The sequence below is a fragment of the Mesoplodon densirostris genome, chromosome 7, assembly GCF_025265405.1.
Source record: "Mesoplodon densirostris isolate mMesDen1 chromosome 7, mMesDen1 primary haplotype, whole genome shotgun sequence".
Taxonomy (NCBI): Eukaryota; Metazoa; Chordata; class Mammalia; order Artiodactyla; family Ziphiidae; genus Mesoplodon; species Mesoplodon densirostris.
In genome coordinates, this window is record NC_082667.1 from 76,917,210 (window position 1) to 76,942,973 (window position 25,764).

The 25,764-nt window shown below is 42.4% G+C and overlaps 1 pseudogene; it reads left to right on the forward strand.

Annotated features, from left to right (window-relative positions):
- LOC132494202 (centrosomal protein of 78 kDa-like) overlaps positions 1 to 25,764 on the forward strand; it is an 83,263-nt pseudogene that overhangs the window by 15,864 nt on the left and 41,635 nt on the right.

Here is a 25,764-nt window from a genome sequence, read left to right on the forward strand (position 1 = left end):
TAATATTGGTATATTTATATTATATTTAATATATACATAGCTAATGCACTTTAACGCCATCTGCTACAAGTAGAATAAGACCAGGAGTATGGCCAAAGCAAATTCTAAAAATATTAGATTACTTATATTCATTTATATGTCATTTTCCTGGAATCTGCATCTGGCTATTAGAGAGGACACACAGCAAAATCAACAAAAAGTGCCCAGGAGGACATAGGATCCTTTATTTATCGGAACCTCAAAGGAAACACAGTGCTATCCAGTCCCCCATCAAAGAGCCAAGAGCAAACCTTGAAGCACCCAGTAAAAGCCCATTCAAACAAAAAAGCTTTCCCACTTAAACTGGAAAAAGTTAAGTTCCCAAGAGACCCCCTACATCAACCACCAAAGCTCATTTGGCAGTAAAAACAATAACGTTCACCGAACAACAAGAAACCCAAAACATTAGTTGTTTTAGCACAAACAAAAAAAAGCAGCTAATTAGTGTCTCTCCTGTTTGAAAGAAGGGGGTGGGAAGTGGGCAGAAGACCTGATAGGAAAGATAAAAAGCAAAGGAAAAGGAAAATAAAAGTTTCCAGTTTGACACTCAAGCTGTCTTCTGCATCCATTTCGTCAAGACCACCAAGTCAATGTGGAGGCTTTTTCCTCCTTCCCTTTTCTTTTCATGAGACTGATCACAACCAGCACTGCAGAGTCCATCAAATTAAGGAATGCTGTTGCCTACATGTGTGAATGAGCTGTGAGTAAAGTACTGAAGTAGAGGACACCTAAAGTGAAACGTCTTCATGAATCTCCATGTGGCTGAGCAGGAAGTTAACCTTTCATAGATGTGCTAAAGAAGAAGAGTTGGCTTTTATTTTATTTACTTTTCCCTGCACTGTGTTGAATGACTATCATCTACAAGTTCAGGCTACTTTTTGCTGAGGATTAATGCACTGGGAGAGCTGAGAGAAAACTGAACAGTAGAGCTGTCTTTTCCTTGACCAGTTCACCTTACTTTCCCAAACTCTAAGTCTTTCCCTAATTCTTTCTCCTTTTTATTGTAGTAAAATGAACAGAACACAAAATTCACCATTTTGATCATTTTACAATTCACTGTACCATTCAGTGGAATTTAGTACTGTCACAATGTTGTGCAACTATCACCACTGTCCAGCTGCAAAACATTTTCATCACCCCAAGAGGAAACCTACACCCATTTTAAGGACTCATTCCCTATTTCCCTCTGTTCCAAACCCCTGGCAACCACTAATGTGTAATATTTGCCGTGTGTATGGATCTGCCACTGCTGGACATTTCGCATAAATGGAACCAAACCACATGTAGCCTTTCGTGCCTGATGATAAGTTGTGCGGTGGTGGGAAAAACTAAAATGTGATGTACTGTATGATGTATGTTTTACTGAAGTGGCTTGGTCAGATTATAATGATTTATGATAAAATCACGTAAAGCAAGCATCACAATTCTCCAGGAATGTTCTTTTGAATGCTAATGTTAATTATGAATATGTGAATCCCAAATCTTTCATTTGTATTGACCTTATCTCATTAATTCTTCTCCCAACACTGCTATAACTAGAGTTGAGTTCTAAAATATACCTTCCTCTGTTCCCATAGAAGTTGTCCCACAATTTCAAAAAGTTCTCAAAGGTGAAAAAGTGCACACGACATTTATCACGTTTGCAAATGCCAATGGAAATGCTAAGCTAACACTGTCCAAAATGCAATATTCTTCTGTGAGAGCACCCAACTGTAAACAAATACACATATTCTAAATACAGCTTAGATCTGTGACATGTTTTGGTCACTGAAGTATGAGCAGACATGATGGCCTTAAATGAGCAGAAGAGGCCTTAAATGGGCTTGTGCGGTTGGGCTCACCTCTTATGTTTCAGTGAACTTTTTGAGAAGACAGGGCCTGGGAGCTGAGGCCTCACAGTTGGGCTCCAGAGGAAGAGGTGTGTGAGAGACCTCAAACTGACCCAGGACATGGAGCAAAACTAGCCATCTAGAGGTCTAAAAGAGAGCCACTGCAGCTAGCCCATAGGTCCAAGAAAAATAAATTCTTGTTTATGTAACTGAGTTTAGGGTGATTTGTTCCAAAGCATTATCACAGCAAGAGCTGACTAACACAACATCCTCCAAATCATTGTTATGTAAATGGATGCCACTATGCCTACATTTAAGGCAACTGTGTACTCAAATTGTGAGAATTCTTGAACTTTTGGTGCCTCTCCAACACAATGTACATGGCTAAATTTCCACAAATAAGTTCACTAATATACCACAAAGATCTCCCTAAACTTGTATTAAATGTAATGCAAAGTTCTTTCTTTTCATTTTCTGCTTCTACATAGTTAAAATGCTGTTTATCAATGTAAAACGGTTCTTGCCGTTTGGCTTCTGTCGTTAGAGTCCTTTGAACCCTTTGGCTTTTCAGCTCCTAGGCTGTAACATTTGAATCAGCAAATGCCCCAAGGAGAAAAGCTGCACCAAATGTGAAGCTTGCGTCTGTGTTTCCCTTCTCTCCAGAACTTGGCCCACATGTCTTGGTGTCTCTCTAACATTCAGACGCCAGCGAACAGAAGTTTTCCTACTCTATCCAGCTTTTCTAAAATTTCTTTAGACTTCGCCTGATCTTATGTTATTATTCAACTATCATCTCAATTACCCCTAGGAAGAAAATCTACAATTTTTAGAGAAAACGGAACCCTGGTGCAGTGTTGGTAGGAATGTAAACTGGTGCAGCCTCTGTGGACAACAGTATGGAGGGTTCTCAAAAACTAAAAATAGAACTGCCATATGACCTCGCAACTCCACTCCTGGGTATAAATCCAAAAAGAACAAAAACACGTGTTTTCAAAAACATGTATTTGAAAAGATACATGCACCCCAATGTTCGGAGCATCAGTGTTTACAATTACCAAGATATGGAAGCAACCTAAGTCTCATCAACTGATGAATGGATAAAGAAGATGTGGTACATATAACCAATGGCATACTACTCAGCCTTAAAAAAGAAAGAAATGTTGCCATTTGCGGCAACACAGATGGACTTGGAGGACATTGTGGTAAGTGAAATAAGTCAAACAAAAACAAACACCGTAGGATATCACCTATATATGGAATCTAAAAAATACAGCAATCTACCGAATACAACAAAAAGAAGGGGAGTCACAGATATAGAGAACAAACTAATGTTTGCCAGCGCGGAGGGGGAGGAGGGGGCAATACAGGGGTGGGGAAGTGAGAGATGTCAACTACTGGGTGTACGATAGGCTCAAACATGTATTGTACAACACAGGGAATAGAGCCAATATTTTGTAATAACTGTAAATATAAAGTAACCTTTAAAAAGTATATAAAATTTTTTTTAAAACAGAAATCATACTGAAAATTGGAAACAATTTAAATGTCCATCAACAGGAAAATGCACATATAAATTATTGTATTTCCCTACATGGGGATCCTACATAGTGAGGAAAGTACATGAACTAGACAGATCTTTACGTGTCAGCATGGATGAACCTAGCAAAGATAACACTAAAAAAATCAAGTAAGAAGAGAAAACATAGTAGAATACTATATGAGGTTTAAGAATACTTAAAAATGTAGCCTAAGTAGAAAGACATCCATGCAGTGATGGAGACCAAGTTCAGAAGAGTGGTCACCCAGGGTCAGCTGGGGAGTGGCTGTGTTTGGGAAAGTGGTCACAGCAGGCTCTTCAACAGGAATGGTAATGTTTCAGTTCACACGCTGGCTGGAGGACGGAGGGGTGTCTGCAATGTTATAATGTGAGCACGCTGCATGTGAAAGCCATTGCTGACCACATCTAGGGGATCTGATACGCGGGAGCTGGTAGTGGGTGGAGGCATCCAGAAGGTGGTGGTAGAAGAGGAACGTTGTATGCATAACGCCTAAGGCCTGACCAGAGGACGACCACTGTTCTAGAAACTGGACACAAATCCAACTTCTACGGCCAATGTTAAAAGACAAACTGAGGCATGTTTAAAACAAGACTTTACGTGAGCAAAACTAGATTCAATTCAGGCACCGCCAAAGCGGACGTGGTGAGGAGCACTCCAGCCACAGGAGCTGCAGAGATTTTTAGTTTCAAAGGGCAGAAGCAAAGCAAGGAAATGACTGACTTGCTATCGCTTTAAAGCCTAGTTGGTGGTTTGTGACTGGTTGTCCTCAGCGGTGTGCGTCACCCTGAGGCGTTGACAGGCTTAGATTTTGGTTGCTTTACGTAGGCGGCCGCATCACTAGAGCCACCGCAGGCTAACGGCCTCCTTGCAGGGTTCATTTACTAACACCAATTGTCTGAGTCCTTCCTCTTACTCGGTCACTTCACTTCCTATGCCTCAGTTTCTCTTCTGTAAAGTGGATATTCAGTAGTAAATTCTCTGTGGAGTTGTCAGTACAAAACAAAGTGATTATTAGTAACCACGATCATGTCCTGAATGCATGGAACACGTCACCATTTGCCAACTACCGTGTCAACTTAGCAGAAACTACAGAAATTAAGAGCTCTCCGCATAAATTCACACACCCGTGCACCAGGTAAGGGACCACAGGCAGACGTTCACTCAGCCTTTCGTGTGTCCCTCACGGAATACACGCTCTCTCCTGGGCGGGGGGAGCACAGACACTTACGGGAGTTTACTTTTCAAACGCGTTGATACAACCAGGTCTCACTTTTGTTTGGATGAGTCAGCAAACGCTTTTTGGAAACCCCAAAGTCTCCACACCTCCAACGTTTCGCGCTGCCTTAGTCTCAGAGCTCAAGCCCCTACTCTTCAGGCCGCGTCACCATGGGAGACAGGCTGCATGCGGACGCGACGCACGGCGAGTGTGCTGACGTCCTTGAGCCCCGCCCCCACGGTCCCGCCCACTGACTTAAACGGCAGCCCCGCGGCGTGGAGGGCGTAGATGCGTGCGCCAACACCAGGCCCTGCGGGGTGTCCGGAGCGCGGCATTGGGGGGGAGTTGGCGTAGCTGGGGCCCGTGGCCCTATGTCTTCTGGCTGCGACGCCGGTCCTGCGCACGCTGCAGGGCCGCAGCCGCCGGGCGGTGGGCGCCCGAGGGGCCGGGAGGCGAGCCGGGGCCCCCAGGCGGGTGTGGGCATCGTGTCCGCAGCCAGCGTCCCCGAGGCCGCGCTCGGGCCATGATCCCTTGGTGAAGCTGTGCCGGGACAGCGTGGCCGATATCTTTCCGCGCTCTGAGGACCTGTGCGCACTGCAGGACTCGGTGCCTCTGCCCTCCGTGCGTGCTTCCCTACAGGAGGGCCTGCTGGACTTAAGGCCGACCGCCTCCGCGGGGTGCACTGGGCGCCGCTCCTGAGCACCCGCTGCCCCTGATCTGTATCCAGAGCTTCTTCCAGCCACGGCGTGTCGAGACAGGTTTGTACTTCCCGCTTCCAGGGCCCCTCGTGTGGGCGCTGAGAAGCGGGGTTTTAAATGGTGCAAGGTGGAGGGTGGGCACTAGAACCAGCGCCCAGTGACCGGGTGTGCGTGCACTAGACGGGGCGTGCGGCCTAGGACTCCTGCCAGCTCGGTGACCCCGGCCGAGTGCCTTAAGGCTTCAAGGTCTCAGTGTTGTCATCTGTAGCGTGGGCTTAACAGGACCCAGTCTCTGTGGCGGTTACAAGGATGCACTGTGTTAATGCTTCTAGACTGTACAAAGTAGAACACTTAGCACAGTTTGGAGCATCGTTAATTGTTGCACAGATGTTACCTGGTCTGTTGAATGACTTTGCCTGGTACACGCCAAAGCGATTAGGAAATGGATATATCCCAGCTTCATTTCCTTTCCATTAAAACAGGGCTCAGGAAAAAAAAAATCTGTTTTTCAGTAGTCGTATCATATAGTGGCAAGAGCACTGGTGTGAAGGCAGCCTAGGGTTCGAATTCCAGGGCTTATGGTGTCTGTGGCCTGGGCAGGTTTCTTTTGCACTACAATCCCCACACTTGTCAAATGACATTAATAACCACTCTTTCTGTGGGTTCTTAGAATTAATTAAGCAGGTTATGTGTGTAAAGTAGCCTGGCACTTGAATGAGTTGTCAGAACCAAGGGCTGCTGGAGACGATGCTTCCGCCCTTGGTAATCTCCCCTTCTACTGGGCGGCAGGTAAGCACAAGCACAGTAGTCAGTGCTCTGGAAGAAGTGAGTTCTGGTGCTATAGAGCACAGAATCTCTTTTTTCTTTAATTTAATTTTTATTTTGTATTGGAGGATAGTTGATGTACAATATTGTGTTAGGTTCAGGCGTACAGTAAAGTGATTCCGTTACACATATATCCATTCCTTTTCAGATTCTTCTCCTGTACAGTTTGTTCCAGGCTATGGAGTGGAGTTCCCTGTGCTGTGCAGTAGGTCCTTGTTGATGATCTATTTGATACAGAGTCGTGTGTATATGTTAACGCCAAAGTCCTAATGTATCCCTCCCCCCGATCTTTCCCCTTTGCAGAGCACAGAATCTTGGAAGGGAAAGTTCAGGGTAGGATTCTTGGAGGAGGTGCCATCCTTTCTAAGGATATGTAGAAGCTCCTGGGGTGGCAGGAGAGAGCAGTGTGTGTTGAAGTTTGAGAAATATAAGAAAATATGGGAAAACTACTGTACAGGACTGGAACTCAGGGTTTGGGAAAGAAATGAGAGTTGATACTGGAAACTTAGTGGGGCCCAAGAGAAGGGGGCCTTGTTTGTCCTGTCAGAAGTTTGGATGTTTATCCTGAAGGCTGTGGGAAACACCAAAGAACAGTGAGATGAACTTGTGGTTTAGAGGCTCACTCGGACCTCCATGTGGGAGGCAGTTGATTTGGTGCAGGGTGAATTGTAATCTGAGGGTCCCACTGAAGTTATGACAGGTGGGACTGGGTTTTGCAGATCTGAGAGAGAATGGGTGAGGCCTGGTGACCAGTTAGAAAAGGGAGGGCAGCAAGCGTGGGTGACAGTTTACAGCTGCATCTTTTTGTGAGATACAGAGCACAGTAGGAAGGGATTGGGGGTGGCGAGAGGATCTTACTTCATCTTCAGTGCTTTAGAGGGGCCTGGTAGACGGGTCTGGACCCAAGGTACAGATCTGGGCTTTTTGGGAGGACAGGTGTTTGAAGGCATGGTAGAGACTTAGGTTATCCACAAGAAGATCCGAAGAATCATAGGTCTGAGAGATTTTTAAGTGGGTGTATTTGAGGATGTTTATAAGCTGTGAGAAAGTAGCCAGCAGAGGAAGGGTGTAAAGATCTAGGACAGGAAATGATTGTTCATTTGATTTTGAAAAGCTGAATACTTATCGTGTGCCTGGCCCTTTTCTAGGATCTGGGGTTCACACCATCTGTTATCTCTTCTGCAAGGATAGTTCAACTCATCCCCTGGTGAAGAGAAGTCAGATTATTCTTTGCATCCCATTCAGGTATAAGAACTGTTCTGTACTTCTGAAAGGACTTTACTTAACCAGAGTAATAAGTTAGAAATCAAAAGAAATTAGAGCTGGAAGGGACCTTAAAGGCCACTGTACTTAATTTTGCCTAATATTTTACATTGAATGTAAGAAAAATTTATTGTAGAGACCATTCTCTTCAGAGTTCCTTCACTGAACTTTCTTTATGTCTTGCATCCAGTGGGTCTAGCTTGTAAATTTTGGCCTCCTCCTAAATTTGCTTCTTCATCCATATTACATTTTGCCCCGACTATGGCAGAAACTCCTGGGTGGTTTCACGGCCCCTGGGTTCAGTTCCTCTAAGTTCATCTGCCTCCTCGGGTTAAGTGATCTTCTAACAGAAAAAGATGTGCTTAAAATAATGCTGCTAATGGCTTGCCTACACAGAGTTAGTGCATACTAGCCACCCAGCATGTGCTCTGCACGGAGGCATGTAGTATGAACTGTGCTCAGCCAAGCCTCATAGGGCTGTTTGCCCTGAGGAAGGGGAGCTTTTTGTGATCACTCCCTTTATCTAGTCGGTCCAGCAGTGGGGAGCCTTTTTCTAATCAGCAGAGGCATCCTTACTCAGCTAGTGGTAGCCCCAGGTCTCACCACCTGTGGGATACAAGCCATGCTCTCTCCCAGGCTTGCTTGGACCAACATCTCTATTTTCATTTCTGTCTCTTCTCACACTTGGACCCCTGGCCTTTAGTCATCCCCACCTGCAGCATTTACAGTGCCCAGCAGGAGTCAGGCTTGAGTGTCTTTTCACACATGTTCCCTCTGCAGCTAATGTACCTCCTACTCCAACTCTGCATAGTCTCATCTTTCCAGACTGTACTTCAGGGTTATCATGAAGCCGTCACTTAGATATAACTTTTTGCCTCCATAGGAAGCTCTGTGCATAAAGGTTATGTTTATTTATCTCATGTGATTGAAATTTTGAGTTTATACATCTTCCTCCTTAATGAAGGCCTTAAGGGCAGGAGTCGTTTCTAATCCTTAGCCCAGAGCAGATGCTTTTGTTTTTATTTAGATACTTTTTTTTTTTTTTTTTTTCTTTTTGCGGTATGTGGGCCTCTCACTGTTGTGGCCTCTCCCGTTGCGGAGCACAGGCTCCGGATGCGCAGGCCCAGCGGCCATGGCTCACAGGCCCAGCCGCTCCGCGGCATATGGGATCCTCCCAGACCGGGGCACGAACCCGTATCCCCTGCATCGGCAGGCGGACTCTCAACCACTGCGCCACCAGGGAGGCCCTAGATACTTTTTAATGATGATAAAATGTTTGGTTTAAATCACTCATTTTACAATAATTTTGCTTTAGGTTGTGACAGAAAAAGAGTTTACAGAAGTCGTGTTCCTGCGATAAGAAATAAAGATGTGACCTTTCCGTTGTGTAAAGCTCATAAATGCTGTGTAAGTGCGTCGGGTGTGCTAAGGAACATGGAGCCAAGTGGGCTAGTTGTGTGAGAGAGCGACTTAACTATGTTAACAAACGTGAGCCTTCATTGTGTCCTGCCAACATTTGATAGTTGCTTTTGGGGCTAACTAAACCAGTAAAAGTTTAAACTGTTCCTCCCCGTTGAAGGGATTGAATAATTGGCTTCTTTGGTGCACCTGTGTCTTGTGAATTGTCCAGTTGGGGATGGAGGTTTAGAAAGTGGGTTTCAGTCTTGTTTAAGTGTCTTCCCATCAGACTGGTCTCGTGATTTCCTACACACCATGTCTGTCTACCTTTTCCTGTCTACCTTTTGTTGGTAGTGTTCAAGCCTGGATTGTCTCCTGTACCTGCTCAAACCTTGGTCCATTGTCATTTGTACCATAGAAGTTTGTCATGCTGGATACTGTCAGAATTAATCTTACTTAAGTTTGTGTTAAGCCACAAACTACATGCTTTGTATATTTTCTGTTTTCTCTGTTTATATTTTTATGGTTTCTCTTCAAGAAATATTATGGGAAGGGAAATAGCAAGATGAAGAGCAAAAAAGTCATCATTCTCTTTCAATCGTTAGAACATCTATCTGCAATCATCATTATGATGCACTGTGGTATGTGTTAAAATAAGAAATATATGTAACGTCCCGTAGGAGCAGCAAACTCAGTGGTGTTGGTGAGGGTGTGTCATGGAAGTAATCACAAAGCAGGTGACTGTTGGTTGGGGTCCTGAAACATTAGTGTGCCTTCCCTGTGTCCGGTAGTGGTCTGGAGGGGTCAGGAAGCCTGCCTTTCAATCTGAGGGAACAGAGAGTTTGAGGTCCTCTCTCTTCTATTGCTCTAGTATACTGCATAGCAGCTAATAAAATACTGGGTTTATAGTTGACATTTAAATCGCTGATTGATCATCAAGATTGGCATGTATCATTGGAAATGAAAATCGGAGGAGTCTTATGCTTTTTAGGTTTTTCTTTTTTTTTCCTTTGTCTCAAAAGTATATAGTACTTTACTGAGTGGTTGGGAATAAAGTTTGCAGTATTCAGTGTATTCAGTTTTAGTACCTAAATAGAATTAAACTGTTGCTGTAAACTGGAATAACACTTTGTTACTGACGAGTTTTAGGATGCATCAGTTCATCAATTACCTGTTTGGGAAGATTGTAGTTAATGATTTTAAGAATGTGGCTATAAACCTCCAATTGACTCAAGAAAAGCAAATAAGTCAAGATTGACAAATGTATAGGCTCTTCATCTTATTGTGTGTGTGTTTTTTTTTTCCTTTTAGTTACTTGTCAAGGTATAAAGAACTCTATCACTGTTAAGACAGTAAACTTCACAGGGTATAATCTGACATGGCAGGGAACAGATCACATGGTCAAGATCTTAAAGGTGATTTGATGTTTAAACTTTCATGAAAACATATGTGATTGAAGCACATTAACATATTGATACAGATGGCAGTTAATTTTTGTCTTTTCATACATGTGAGTGCAGCTTTTGTTTTGTAGAAAGAATATGACCAAATGGTGATGTGAATTGCTGTTGCCTAAACTATAGTGTTGAATCCCCAGTGTTTGCACTTGAGTTTAACAGCTCTGTGGTTTCCTATCTTCTTCCTGAGACACTTAATCTCAGGTCCATCCTCGTTATACAGAGTGGTAAATTAGAGAACAATTAATATCACCATTTAAAGAAGTGAGACTGAAATCTCAACCATCCTGAACATAGGAACTGAAGGGGGCTCTCAGCCGTTCAGAGAGTTATTACCAAGCCAGTCGGCTTAATGCTGTTCAGTTTTCTCCATAGCAGAGCCTTCCAGGTCCTTGTTTTGAGTTTATTTATTTTTATACACAATTCTGTATGGATACTGTACATAATACTAAATAGTTGTATTAACTGGGTTTAACTGGTGATGTATTTACATGAAGATCTAACTTCGTTTTGTTGCTATCTTTTTAGGGGCTTTCCATTCATCAAAGCTTGTGATGTATGTAATCAGTTGGTGGTGTGTAGCTATCACATTTATGATATATAGGGCTTGAATTGGGAAAGGTGGATGGTCATTCTTCTTGCTTTTTATACTGACAGAGCCTTACAAGAAGCATTTCCCTCTCTGAAATAAATCCATGTAAAACATGTTTGGTCGCTCTCCCAATGCAACTGTGTAGTTGTGTGGATTTGGCGCACAACTGGCAGCCTTGTGGTGATGTCTGTAAACAAGGAAGCCTGTTTTCCAGTCCGCAAATCAGCTGTTACCCAGTGAGACGAACTTGACTGCCATGTCTGACCCCTCACATGGAGCTGTCATACTCAAGAATGTTCACATGTTTTCAAGAAACGTTGTTTGCGGGCTATATGTACAAATTCCTGATCTGAAAGCCAATATAAAGCAACATCTCCCAAACCTCTGCTCTCTCACCAAGGCCACACACATTCCCTCGCTTATGGCCTCGTGGCAAGTGAATACTGTCAGTATCAGATTCTCCTTCCCAGTGGTCTTGGGAGACTGCATAGTTGCTCTGTGAAAGGCACCACTGCTGAGGTTGAGAGAAGCGCATCTTGGGTGTCAGTCCTGGCCTTGCATTCCCAGAGAGAGGGGTGTGCACCTCGTTCTCCTGTTAGGGTTTTCCTGTGCTGCAGGGTTTGCTGCTTGTTGTCAAAATGATGTCCTAGTGACTTGTCTTCTGCGTGGTTATATAATCCCAGCACAGTTCTTTATGATCTGTAGACTTTTATGGGGTGGCCAGGTCAGTTTTTAAATGTTTGGAAATGTCCTATTGAACAACATTGCAGTGGCAGTAAAGCTTGATGGGAGAATTGTATTACTGTTGCCCTAGTTTTGGCTTAAGGGTGGTGAGAAGATGAAATTTTTGATGGGTCAGTTTTAGTTGTGTATGTGTATGTGATTTATTTTTTAAAATTCTAATGTCTATTATTCACAGCTTAGATATGTTGACTTTCTGATTATTCATTAGTCCCTTTACTGATGTATTTTCCTCTGAAAAACTACATTTTCTTCCAGACTGTTTTTTTTTTGCCTTTTTTTATTTTATTTTATTTTATTTATTTTTTTAATTAGTTTCTGCTTTATAACAAAGTGAATCAGTCATACATATACATCTGTTCCCCCATCCCTTCCGTCTTGCATCTCCCTCCCTCCCACCCTCCCTATCCCACCCCTCCAGGTGGTCACAAAGCACCGAGCTGATCTCCCTGTGCTATGTGGCTGCTTCCCACTGTCTATCTACGTTATGTTTGGTAGTGTATATATGTCCATGCCTGTCTTTCGCTTTGTCACAGCTTACCCTTCCCCCTCCCCATATCCTCAAGTCCATTCTCAAGTAGGTCTGTGTCTTTATTCCTGTTTTACCCCTAGGTTCTTCATGACATTTTTTTTTCTTAAATTCCATATATATGTGTTAGCATACGGTATTTGTCTTTCTCTTTCTGACTTACTTCACTCTGTATAACAGAGTCTAGGTCTATCCACCTCATTACAAATAGCTCAATTTCGTTTCTTTTTATGGCTGAGTAATATTCCATTGTATATATGTGCCACATCTTCTTTATCCATTCATCCGATGATGGACACTTAGGTTGTTTCCATCTCCGGGCTATTGTGAATAGAGCTGCAATGAACATTTTGGTACATGTCTCTTTTTGAATTATGGTTTTCTCAGGGTATATGCCTAGTAGTGGGATTGCTGGGTCATATGGTAGTTCTATTTTTAGTTTTTTAAGGAACCTCCATACTGTTCTCCATAGTGGCTATACCAATTCACATTCCCACCAGCAGTGCAACTTAATAAAATAATATGGGAAATTCCCATTACTAATTCTAACCATGTACAACAGAGGTCTGTACAGTAACATAGCAAAAATAAGTTCCTGTAATTTTACTTAGTCATTGCCTGTTTTAGACTAAGGAGCAGTGAGAGACATTTATAAATAATGATACCGCAGATCACTTTTGTTAAATGCCCTCTAATATTTGCATATTTTGATCTGGCTTGTGTTATCTATTTTACAATCTTGTCTTCTTTCTTTGCACTTTAGTGTAACAACTCTGTGATTTCTTATCTTCTTCCTCAGACACTCAGGTCCATCAGAATTTCCTGTGACTGTGACAGTAGAGTCCTTCCTCCTCAGAAATCGAAGAGGTCGACGATTCCTCAGAACGTGTTCAGGAGGAGCCAGAGAAAATCCGTTTGAAACAAGAAGCATTGCAGGTACAAAGTTATCACTTTAAAGCTATAGAGAAGGTTATTTTTCAAATGGAAGCCTGACTGCAACACTGCACAGCTTGTGTGAGGGTTCTGTTTTCTCCTCTCATCTGCATTGTATCCCCTTGAATGGTTCCTTAAGCTTAGACCAAGGTGAATGGTGGACATTTGAACTCTAAGAAACTAAAATCAAAACATGTCGTTAGTAATATATTTTCCTTTCCTTAGAACCTTAGTATATTAGATTTAGGGAGAAGCTTAGTGATCATAAGATAAGGAAATTGAGTTCTGAATGAATACAGTCAGCTGATTCAGTGCTCTTGTTTTACAGATGAGAAAATGGACAGTTCTAGTTGAACTCTCTTTTTATAAGAGGAAAATATGGCCTCATTTTAAATAAAAGTAAAGTTGAAAAAAGTTTTGATGTTGATATTCTCCTTTCCTAAAATCAAAAATATCAAGAAGCTACATTCTATTACCAAATAAACCTGACCTCTAATGTCATTCCATACTTTTGTTTGTATGGACAGAAAAGAAAAATTGATTTTCATAAGAAATTTTTGCACCTCAAAAATCATATATTTATTTTATTTCAACTTCAGTGCAGAGCTGAACACTTCTAGTAAATAAAGCAACACCATTTGGGGGGACCTTGTCTTTGTGCTACAAAGTCCATGTTTAATTTTAAAAAATTATTTAAATTTAATTATTTAAATTTAAAAATTATTTAATGTGATTTTCTTTTCATATGAAACATGAAACTTGACAGGTTTCAGAACTAATTATCCCATTATTGTAGGACTATGGGAATTACTCTTTGATTTTCAAAAGAGAAAGTTAGATTTTTATTTTCTTATTTTATTTTATTTTTTTTGCAGTATGCGGGCCTCTCATTGTTGTGGCCTCTCCCATTGCGGAGCACAGGCTCCGGATGCGCAGGCTCAGCAGCCATGGCTCATGGGCCCAGCCGCTCGACCGCATGTGGGATCCTCCTGGCCCGGGGCACGAACCCGTGTCCCCTGCGTCGGCCGGCAGACTCTCAACCACTGTGCCACCAGGGAAGCCCGATTTTTATTTTTTTAATGAAAATTAATGATAATATAGAGAAATTTTAAGAAAAGAACTTAGAAAATTATGATTTAGAGCAGGAGAAATCTTTAGTTCATATAGAGTTACCCCCTTTCATTTTATAAATGAGCACCTACAATTTGTAGCACGTAAGTGGTTTATTAGTAAATGGCAGAGTACGACAAGACCCTAGGGCATGTAACCTGCATTCCTTGTCATTTTAGATGTGGTGTATTCATTTCCTTCACGAGTAGACCAGGAGATTGTATTTCTAAAAGCAATGATAGACACTGGGGAAGACCAAGAAGTTAAAACACTGGGACCACAGAATAGCAGATTCAGAATGCATGAGAACCCTTTTAGCTCTTCTCCATTTTGACAAGACACAAAAATGATGGTATCACAGTGTTTAAGTATATAAGCCCACGACAATCAAGAGATTTCAACATAGTTTGGAAAGACGGAAGACAGGTGGAAGAGTGTGAAACCGAAGCAGTAGAACAGAGGAAAAGCATAACCTAGAATATGCACAGGGACCACGTTCAACTGAGGAGGATTCTGACCCCACCTGCAGAAGTAGCTCCGTGCTTTGATGCGCATGTATGAGAGAGGGTGGAATTAGTTAAAAGTGTGACTGAAATAGGGGAGCTCATTGAAGGGTTGTGTTTGGAGGAGTGAACACCCAGCCCCGCCCTCACCCTCCTGAAATGAGATGATTTCATTTTGAAAAGAGTGAAACTGGTGAGAACTGGGGCAGCTAGTGTGAGTTTTTACACCCAAGAAAATTGTGTTTGGGGGGGATCCTGTTACAGTTACTCCCCGCTTCTTCCTGCATAAGAAGCCAATCAATCGTTGACTTCAGGGAGCTTTCTGCACTCATTCTTTTTTTTTTTTTTTTTTTTTTTGCTGTACGCGGGCTTCTCACTGCTGTGGCCTCTCCCGTCGTGGAGCACAGGCTCCGGACGCGCAGGCTCAGCCGCCATGGCTCACAGACCCAGCTGCTCCGCGGCATGTGGGATCTTCCTAGACCGGGGCACGAACCTGTGTCCCCTGCATCGGGAGGCAGACTTTCAACCACTGCGCCACCAGGGAAGCCCCAGGTCTGTGTCTTTATTCCTGTCTTACCCCTAGGTTCTTCATCACATTTTTTTTCTTAAATTCCATATATATGTGTTAGCATACAGTATTTGTCTTTCTCTTTCTGACTTACTTCACTCTGTATGACAGACTCTAGGTCCATCCACCTCACTACAAATAACTCAATTTCATTTATTTTTATGGCTGAGTAATATTCCATTGTATATATGTGCCACATCTTCTTTATCCATTCATCTGATGATGGACACTTAGGTTGTTTCCATCTCCGGGCTATTGTAAATAGAGCTGCAATGAACATTTTGGTACATGTCTCTTTTTGAATTATGGTTTTCTCAGGTTACATACCCAGTAGTGGGATTGCTGGGTCATATGGTAGTTCTATTTTTAGTTTTTTAAGGAACCTCCATATTGTTCTCCATAGTGGCTGTGCCAATTCACATTCCCACCAGCAGTGCAAGAGTGTTCCCTTTTCTCCACACCCTCTCCAGCATTTATTGTTTCTAGATTTCTTGATGATGGCCATTCTGACTGGTGTGAGATGATATCTCATTGTAGTTTTGAGTTGCATTTCTCTAATGATTAATGATTTTGAGCATTCTTTCATGTGTTTGTTGGAAGTCTGTATATCTTCTTTGGAGAAATGTCTATTTAGGTCTTCTGCCCATTTTTGGATTGGGTTGTTTGTTTTTTTGTTATTGAGCTGCATGAGCTGCTTATACATTTTGGAGATTAATCCTTTGTCCGTTGATCCATTTGCAAATATTTTCTCCCATTTTGTGGGTTGTCTTTTGGCGTTGCTTATGGTTTCCTTTGCTGTGCAAAAGCTTTGAAGTTTCATTAGGTCCCATTTGTTTATTTTTGTTTTGATTTCCATTTCTCTAGGAGGTGGGTCAAAAAGGATCTTGCTGTGATTTATGTCATGGAGTGTTCTGCCTATGTTTTCCTCTAAGAGTTTGATAGTTTCTGGCCTTACGTTTAGATCTTTAATCCATTTTGAGCTTATTATTGTGTATGGTGTTAGGGAGTGATCGAATCTCATACTTTTACATGTCCCCGTCCAGTTTTCCCAGCACCACTTATTGAAGAGGCTGTCCTTTCTCCACTGTACATTCCTGCCTCCTTTATCAAAGATAAGGTGACCATATGTGTGTAGGTTTATCTCTGGGCTTTCTATCCTGTTCCATTGATCTATCTTTCTGTTTTTGTGCCAGTACCATACTGTCTTGATTACTGTAGCTTTGTAGTATAGTCTGAAGTCAGCGAGCCTGATTCCTCAAGCTCCGTTTTACGTTCTCAAGATTGCTTTGGCTATTCGGGGTCTTTTGTGTTTCCATACAAATTGTGATATTTGTTGCTCTAGTTCTGTGAAAAATGCCAGTGGTAGTTTGATAGGGATTGCATTGTATCTGTAGATTTCTTTGGGTAGTAGAGTCATTTTCACAATGTTGATTGTTGCCATCCAAGAACATGGTACATCTCTTTGTCTATTTGTATCATCTTTAATTTCTTTCATCAGTGTCTTATAATTTTCTTCATACAGGTCTTTTGTCTCCTTAGGTAGGTTTATTCCTAGATATTTTATTCTTTTTGTTGCAATGGTAAATGGGAGTGTTTTCTTGATTTCACTTTCAGATTTTTCATCATTAGTGTATAGGAATGCCAGAGATTTCTGTGCATTAATTTTGTATCCTGCAACTTTACCAAATTCATTGATTAGCTCTAGTAGTTTTCTGGTAGCATCTTTAGGATTCTCTATGTATAGTATCAGGTCATCTGCAAACAGTAAGAGCTTTACTTCTTCTTTTCCGATTTGGATTCCTTTTATTTCCTTTTCTTCTCTGATTACTGTGGCTAAAACTTTCAAAACTATGTTGAATAAGACTAGTGAGAGTGGGCAACCTTGTTTTGTTCCTGATCTTATTGGAAATGCTTTCAGTTTTTCACCATTGAGGACAATGTTGGCTGTGGGTTTGTCATATATGGCCTTTATTATGTTGAGGAAAGTTCCCTCTATGCCTACTTTCTGCAGGGTTTTTATCATAAATGGGTGTTGAATTTTGTCAAAAGCTTTCTCTGCATCTATTGAGATGATCATATGGTTTTTCTCCTTCCATTTGTTAATATGGTGTATCACGTTGATTGATTTGCGTATATTGAAGAATCCTTGCATTCCTGGAATAAACCCCACTTGATCATGGTGTATGATCCTTTTAATGTGCTGTTGGATTCTGTTTGCTAGTATTTTGTTGAGGATTTTTGCATCTATGTTCATCAGTGATATTGGCCTGTAGTTTTCTTTCTTTGTGACATCCTTGTCTGGTTTTGGTATCAAGGTGATGGTGGCCTCGTAGAATGAGTTTGGGAGTGTTCCTCCCTCTGCTATAGTTTGGAAGAGTTTGAGAAGGATAGGTGTTAGGTCTTCTCTAAATGCTTGATAGAATTCGCCTGTGAAGCCATCTGGTCCTGGGCTTTTGTTTGTTGGAAGATTTTTTATCACAGTTTCAATTTCAGTGCTTGTGATTGTTCTATTCATATTTTCTATTTCTTCCTGATTCAGTCTTGGCAGGTTGTGCATTTCTAAGAATTTGTCCATTTCTTCCAGGTTGTCCATTTTATTGGCATAGAGTTGCTTGTAGTAATCTCTCCTGATCTTTTGTATTTCTGCAGTGTCAGTTGTTACTTCTCCTTTTTCATTTCTAATTCTATTGGTTTGAGTCTTCTCCCTTTTTTTTCTTGATGAGTCTGGCTAATGGTTTATCAATTTTGTTTATCTTCTCAAAGAACCAGCTTTTAGTTTTATTGATCTTTGCTATCATTTCCTTCATTTCTTTTTCATTTATTTCTGATCTGATCTTTATGATTTCTTTCCTTCTGCTAACTTCGGGGGTTTTTTGTTCTTCTTTCTCTAACTGCTTTAGGTGCAGGGTCAGGTTGTTTACTCGAGATGTTTCCTGTTTCTTAAGGTGGGATTGTATTGCTATAAATTTCCCCCTTAGAACTTCTTTTGCTGCATCCCATAGGTCTTGGGTCGTCATGTCTCCATTGTCATTTGTTTCTAGATATTCTTTTATTTCCTCTTTGATTTCTTCAGTGATCACTTCGTTATTGAGTAGTGTATTGTTTAGCCTCCATGTGTTTGTATTTTTTACAGATCTTTTCCTGTAATTGATGTCTAGTCTCATAGCATTGTGGTCGGAAAAGATACTTGATACAATTTCAATTTTCTTAAATTTACCAAGGCTTGATTTGTGACCCAAGATATGATCTATCCTGGAGAATGTTCCATGAGCACTTGAGAAAAATGTGTATTCTGTTGTTTGGGGATGGAATGTCCTATAAATATCCATTAAGTCCATCTTGTTTAATGTATCATTTAAAGCTTGTGTTTCCTTATTTATTTTCATTTTGGATGATCTGTCCATTGGTGAAAGTGGGGTGTTAAAGTCCCCTACTATGATTGTGTTACTGTCAATTTCTCCTTTTATGGCTGTTAGTATTTGCCTTATGTATTGAGGTGCTCCTATGTTTGGTGCATAAATATTTACAATTGTTATATCTTCTTCTTGGGTCGATCCCTTGATCATTATGTAGTGTCCTTCTTTGTCTCTTCTAGTGGTCTTTATTTTAAAGTCTATATTGTCTGATATGAGAATTGCTACTCCAGCTTTCTTTTGGTTTCCATTTGCATGGAATATCTTTTTCCATCCCCTTACTTTAAGTCTGTATGTGTCTCTAGGTCTGAAGTGGGTCTCTTGTAGACAGCATATATATGGGTCTTGTTTTTGTATCCATTCAGCCAATCTGTGTCTTTTGGTGGGAGCATTTAGTCCATTTACATTTAAGGTAATTATGGATATGTGTTTTCCTATTCCCATTTTTTTAATTGTTTTGGGTTCGTTATTGTAGTTCTTTTCCTTCTCTTGTGTTTCTTGCCTAGAGAAATTCCTTTAGCATTTGTTGTAAAGCTGGTTTGGTGGTGCTGAATCCTCTCAGCTTTTGCTTGTCTGTAAAGGTTTTAATTTCTCCATCAAATCTGAATGAGCTCCTTGCTGGGTAGAGTAATCTTGGTTGCAGGTTTTTCTCCTTCATCATTTTAAATATGTCCTGCCAGTCCCCTCTTGCTTGCAGAGTTTCTGCTGAAAGATCAGCTGTTAATGTTATGGGGATTCCCTTGTGTGTTATTTGTTGTTTTTGCCTTGCTGCTTTTAATATGTTTTCTTTGTATTTAATTTTTGACAGTTTGATTAATATGTGTCTTGACGTGTTTCTCCTTGGATTTTTCCTGTATGGGACGCTCTGTGCTTCCTGGACTTGATTAACTATTTCCTTTCCCATATTAGGGAAGTTTTCAACTATAATCTCTTCAAATATTTTCTCAGTCCCTTTCTTTTTCTCTTCTTCTTCTGGAACCCCTATAATTCGAATGTTGGTGCGTTTAATGTTGTCCCAGGGGTCTCTGAGACTGTCCTCAGTTCTTTTCATTCTTTTTTCTTTCTTCTGCTCTGCAGTAGTTATTTCCACTATTTTATCTTCCAGGTCACTTATCCGTTCTTCTGCCTCAGTTATTCTGCTATTGATCCAATGTAGAGTATTTTTAATTTCACTTATTGTGTTGTTCAAAAAGAGGAAAAGAGGAGAAAATTATAAATCTTGCTCTCAAAGTCCACCTCCTCAAGTTGGGATGATTCCTTGTCTATTCATGTATTCCACAGATGCAGGATACAAGTTGATTGTGGAGCTTTAATCCGCTGCTTCTGAGGCTGCTGGGAGGGATTTTCCTTTCTCTTCTTTGTTCGCACAGCTCCCGGGGCTCAGCTTTGGATTTGGCCCCGCCTCTGCATGTAGGTCGCCGGAGGGCGTCTGTTCTTCGCTCAGACAGGATGGGGTTAAAGGAACAGCTGCTTCGGGGACTCTGACTCACTCAGGCCTGGGGGAGGGAGGGGTACGGAGTGCGGTGCGAGCCTGCGGCGGCAGAGGCCGGCGTGATGTTGCACCAGCCCGAGGTGTGCCGTGCACTCTCTCGGGGAAGCCGTCCCTGGATCCCAGGACCCCGGCAGTGGCGGGCTGCACAGCCTCCCCGGAAAGGGGGCATGGACAGTGACCTGCGCTCGCACACAGGCCTCTTGGCGGTGGCAGCAGCAGCCCCAGCATCCCACACCCGCCTCTGGGGTCCGCGCTTTTAGCCGCGGCTCGTGCCCGTCTCTGGAGCTCCTTTAAGCAGCACTCTTAATCCCCTCTCCTCGCGCACCAGGAAACAAAGAGGGAAGAAAAAGTCTCTTGCCTCTTCGGCAGGTCCAGACTTTTTCCCGGACTCCCTCCCGGCCAGCCATGGTGCACTAACCCCTTCAGGCTGTGTTCAGGCCGCCAACCCCAGTCCTCTCCCTGTGCTCCCGACAGAAACCCGAAACCCGAGCCTCAGCTCACAGCCCCGCCCACGCCGGTGGCCGAGCAGGCAAGCCTCCCAGGCTGGTGAGTGCCGGTCGGCACCCATCCTCTGTGCGGGAATCTCTCCGCTTTGCCCTCCGCACCCCTGTTGCTGTGCTCTCCTCCACTACTCCCAAGCTTTCCCCCTCCGCCACCCGCAGTCTCTGCCCTCGAAGGGGCTCCTAGTGTGTGGAAACCTTTCCTGCCTCACAGCTCCCTCCCACTGGTGCAGGTCCCGTCCCTATCCTTTTGTCTCTGTTTATTCTTTTTTCTTTTGCCCTACCCAGAGTGCATGGGGAGTTTCTTGCCTTTTGGGGGGTCTGAGGTCTTCTGCCAGCTTTCAGTACGTGTTCTGTAGGAGTTGTTCCACGTGTAGATGAATTTCTGGTGTATCTGTGGGGAGGAAGGTGATCTCCGCGTCTTACTCTTCCGCCATCTTCCCCCAGGCCCCTAAGGAGTTTTATTAGCAACTAATCAAGATGTTTTTTCACAAGGCTCCCGATTAGCTGTTGGTATACTAAGAGTGAATCACAGTTACGTAGTTTCTGACTTCTTTTACATTGTCAATGTGGATGATCATATTTTTACTGCTGGGGGTGGCGGTGGTGGGGAGTGAGGGAATGTTGCTTTCCTGCTCCTGATGTTTTAGTCCTGTCAAGAGAGCTTGTAGGGTCCTATCAGCACTGCTTTTTTACTGACTCTGCCCCAGGGTGATCAAGTGACTTATATAGAAAGCTTGGAAAGAATTAAGTGAGCATGCTTCCCTTGACTAATTCTGTTCTCTCCCTTGAGAGTGTGAGTGAGTGTCTTCTGTTTCTCTCATTCTGTGTATTACTAGTTAGTAAATCTGCCCCATTCTGGGGTTCAGTTATGTGATCATTTCATTCCAACTGGATTCTCAAGCCAGGGTTATCAAGAGTAACAGGAGGGCTTCCCTGGTGGCGCAGTGGTTGAGAGTCCGCCTGCCGATGCAGGGGACACGGGTTCGTGCCCCGATCCCGGAAGATCCCACATGCCGTGGAGCAGCTGGGCCCGCGAGCCATGGCCGCGGACCCTTGTGTCCGGAGCCTGTGCTCCGCAACGGGAGAGGCCACAGCAGTGAGAGGCCCGCGTACAGCAAAAAAAAAAAAAAAAAAAAAGACTAATAGGAATATTCGGCCCTCCATCTTTTCTCTTTTATTTATTTCCTAATTTATTCCAAACCAAATGGAATTAAGGCATTGTACTTGCTGAAAGGTAATTAGAAGTCCCTGACACTTGGTGCATTACCTGGGAACACTGAGAAATAAAAAGAAAGGAGCAGACATTTTGGAGAGGAAAACCTCCATGTGGAAAATCTTTTGTTACTGCCAAGGAAGGTAGTCTACTGCCTTGGTCTTTAATGTATGGTGGGATGTTGAGACCTTTGACTGTTTGAAAATATTTAGGTTTGTGCAGTAAACTGCTGAAGCTTAGAAAACGTTTAATGCATGCTGTATAAATGTGCCGTGCTTGCTGGGAGACTAATAAACTTGGGGGCTGAACACAATAGAAATTTACGATCTCACAGTTGTAGAGGCCAGAAGTGTGCTGTCAAGGTGTCAGCAAGGCTGCTCTCCCTACTGATGCTCTAGGGGAGATTTTATCCCTTGGCTCTTTCAGCTTCTGGTGGTTGCCAGCTTCCTTGGCTTGAGGCCACGTCACTCAGTTTTGGTCTGTATCTTCACATCACCCCCTTTCTGTGTCTGTATCTTCTCTTCTGTGTGTCTCAAATGTCCCTCTGCCCTTCTTATATAATAAGGACAATTGTCATTGTATTTAGGACCCATCCAGCTAATATAGGATGGAAATCCCATCTCAAGATCTTTAATGATATTTGCAAAACCTTTTTTTTTCAAATGAGGTAACAGTCAAGGATTAGGATATGGACATATCCTTTTGGGGGCCACCATCCAACCCACTACACCAGCCATAAGATACTTTGATTTTGGCTGATGGCTGCAGCTTATGGTGTGGGAGAGTGGCTGTTTCTTTCGAGCCACTTAAGTAAAGGTCTGATATAAAGAAAAGGGGCATTAGGGAGTTGCAGGTGACTGAGCAATACCTGGAGTGGAATGAATAAGGCACCTGGAGGGTCTTTAGTATACAGAGACCTTTACCTGGCACTTGACTTGAGAGTGTGCAGGACTTTACAGGGCAGGAAAGTCTCAGGCAGCCGTCCATCTTGCCTTACTCTTCAGGTACAGTTTTTCCCAAGCAGGCTTGACTGAGACAAAGACTCAATTATAAGGAAAACATGTTTTATAGAACTTGTCGGCATTGACACATATGGTCTACCGTAGGCTCAAGTGACGCCCTTTACATGTGGACCCAAGCTGACACTGGATTTGTCAATTATATTGGAGAAAGAAATGTCCTAAAGGCAGCCGCCTTTGGTCTATGTAGTTCCATAGCAGGAGGCAGTGAAAATGGCCATGGCGGCATAGGACTGTCAAATCTACGCCTCAGACCTGGAGGTGTAATGTCACTCGACAGAACCCATAAACAGTTCAGTACTGCAGTGTAAACAACAAGGTCATCAAAGAGGAAGGATAACTCAAGAGTCCATGTGTGACAGATGCTCAGGGCTGTGCACTGCCCTTGGCAAATTCATAGTGACAAATCAATGTCAAGCTAAAAGTTTCCTCCTGGTTCGAAGTTTGCAGGTCAGAAATTTCAGTTAAATGGCATAGACTAATGGACATTCTAGTGAGGTTAAAACCAAAGAGACTTTATCTTTCTCTCAAATGCCATTGAGTTTCTGCTATGTTCTTTGGTCAAAGTCTTTACTGGATTCCGGGAACAAAAATGTGCCTAGTTTCACTCTTCTAAGAGTGGGGGATTGGCTTGCTTTTGAGACTGTTTTTAAATTTTGGGGATAGTGCTGTAAAATCAAATTGTATCTTAGTAACTCTTTAGACTCTTTAAAAGCATGGTTCATGAGAGGGTTGATAAACTGATAAAACAGCCAAGGCCCTGAGAGACCCACACCCGTGTCAGTGACAGAAGTCCAAGCTACAGATACTGAAGGAGCCCTCAGTCCCATTCAGGCAAAAAAGCCCTGTCACTGAGAATGAACCAAATGTACATTTGGGAGGATTGTTTATGGACATTTAGGACTTTGGATTTTTAACCCACAGGAACAAGGAAACTTGATTTCAAAATTGGGATTTAATACTTTGGAACCTTAATTCATAAGAGCGTGTAATGTGTGCCCTTTTAATTTGTCTGTGAAGAATTTGATACTGGCAAAGGTGTACTTACAAATTTGCAACATTTCTATGATTTCTGAATTGTATTACTGGATGCTTTTATGTATTTAATCTTAGTTTGTCATTTGACCTCATCAAATGTCTATGGTTAGCTATGTTGTGGATGGCTGGTAGAACAAAAAGTTGTTTCTGATCATTGGATATGAGTAGCCTTGGAGTTCATTTGAATTAATGCAATTTCTCACCCATATCAGAGACTTCTGGGATGAAACTCTAAGGCATCCACCAGCAGTTCCTGGAGGCCACTCAAACGAGTAGCCCCATAAAAGTGTGAGCAGGGCTGTCCTGATAAAGGTCTATTCTTTTTCCTGAAGGGAGAGCCATATTCCATTAATTATAGGCTTAAAAGCATCGTTGAGTGGGTTAAGAGATTGAAAACACCAGGGGAGCATTAGTGACAGTTTCCCTTCTCATTCCTACGGGTACCAGCATGTGAAGGGAATTTGATTAGTATAACTTTTAACCTCCCTGCTCTTATGTTCACTGACACTGGCTAGGTGAGGTGACCTACCTGACGGGCAAAGTTGGGAAGAATAAATGGCCATGCTTTGCTAAGCTCTTCTTTCCTTCATCTTGGGAGTGAGTCTGGTGATAGAGAGACAGAAGTTCTCTGCTCCACTGTGGACATGCCCCTCTCACCTGGGTTTGCCTGGAACCAACTTGCTGCAACAAAGTGGGTAAGTCTGGATAATTCTAGAATTCAGTTGACAGACTCACTTGGCTATGTCATGAAGCCCCATTTTCCAACATGGGCTCTAACAGTAACAAGTGACATAATGTGTGGGCTCCAGTGCAAAATGAAAATATAGTGCCTCTTGTTCAAACTGCAAAGAAAAAGTCTTGTTGAAAGTATTTGCACTGGGGTGCATAGTGTCCTCCCCAAATTCATGTTCACCTGGAACCTGTGAATGTGCCCAAGTAAATTCTTTTTTCAGATAGAATCAAGATAAGATGACATCATACTAGATTAGGATGAGCCCTAAATGGGTTCTGTGGGTTGTTCTCTCTTCTCTTTTTCATACATGTCATCTTTTTCAGCAGACTGTTTGGCTAATATTGGGAAGTAACACGAGTAAGAAAGGATATGATAAGATTCTTTGGACATTCTTGTTTCTTAAAAAACAACGCTTTCTTTCTGTGTCAGAAGTAAGTTCAGATTCAAATGGGAAGCATGGCCTCCACATCTGTTAACACCTTCACTTAGTCTTGGATGTGACCAGTAGCACAGAATTCTGGTGGAACACAGCAAGACTCCAAATGGGTACCAAATAAGCATGTCATGGAAAGCACACCATAAGCAGGGTGAAAACTAGATGTGAGTGGGGCAGCAGGAATGGTGGCAGACTCACAGATTGCACACGTCTCCTCTGCTCATGCGTATATTTTATTGTCCCATAAACTTTACTTACAGAACGTAAGTTCAAAGATAAAATCATTAAGAATATTAAGACAGCAATATCAGAGCATGAAACCAAGCAAGTGTGGGGCCCTCCTGAGCATGGTTCATCTGGGACTTGATAAACTGGTAAAACAGCCAAGGCTGTGAGATACCCACACCATGTCAGTGACAGGAGTCCAAGCTACAGATATTGAAGGGGCCCTCAATACCACTCAGGCACTGAAAGCCCTGTCACTGAGAATGAACCAAAATATAAATTTAGGAGGATAATTTATGGACACTTAGGACTTTGGATTTTTAACCCACAATAACAAGAAAACTTCATTTCAAAAGAAAGTGTGAGGTCTTCAAGTTTGCTTTCATTATTGAGGGTCCTTTGTGGTTACATATCAATTTTGGAGTGGTTTCT